Source organism: Ailuropoda melanoleuca, chromosome X (assembly GCF_002007445.2).
Source record: "Ailuropoda melanoleuca isolate Jingjing chromosome X, ASM200744v2, whole genome shotgun sequence".
Lineage (NCBI taxonomy): Eukaryota > Metazoa > Chordata > Mammalia > Carnivora > Ursidae > Ailuropoda > Ailuropoda melanoleuca.
Window position 1 is genome coordinate 65,920,500 of NC_048238.1, and position 829 is coordinate 65,921,328.

Below are 829 nucleotides of genomic sequence, written 5' to 3' on the forward strand. Positions count from 1 at the left end.
AAATAGCATTTGAAGAATGCCTGGGGCACAGAGTAGGAAGACTATTTTCTCCTTTTGAAGCACTTCTCTGAGAGGAAGCATTCATGAAGATGCTGCTTCAGGGAAAAGGAACTGGCCAGCACCATTTCCCTCCCCTGCCCCTCAGCATAAACACAGGGCCACATATGGGAAGCAGCACAGCTCCAACAGTGGCTGCCTAACTTGCTTACACAGAGTCCCACAACCCTGCACTCTGGCAGGACTTCCTTTCTCAGTAAAGCTTGCCTCAGTCCCAGCACAGTGGGCCTCCTCCCGGGAAGATCAGCAGAAACCCCTGGCAACACCGTGTCCCCTGACCAGAGAGTTCTGCAGGGCTTCAGTTCTAGTGGAAGTTGCATCAGGTCTCATTTAACAAACAGATCAGGGTAAACCTCGTAAACTCACCATATTCTGGCCAAGGACCAAACACTGACACAGCAGGCAAAGAGAGCCTCTGCAGACAACTGGCCTGAAGAATAGATTAGCCAAAACACAAGAGCAGGAAGCACACATCACACACCAGAGACATTCCCGTAAGTGCCAGGCCCTGGACACTACATGACCTCTTGTTCATAAAGCCATTACTCTCAAGAGCAGGAGACATAACAGGCTTTTCTAACACAGAGAAGAAGGCAGAGAAAGAGACAAAATGCCATGATGGAGGAGTTTATCCAAAATGAAAGAACCAGATAAGGCCATGGCCAGAAATCTAAGCACAAAAGATATAAGTAAAACACTGATGGAGAATTTAAAGCAATACTCAGGAGGATACTTGCTGAGCTTGAGGAAAGAATGGAAGACTTCAGTAAGG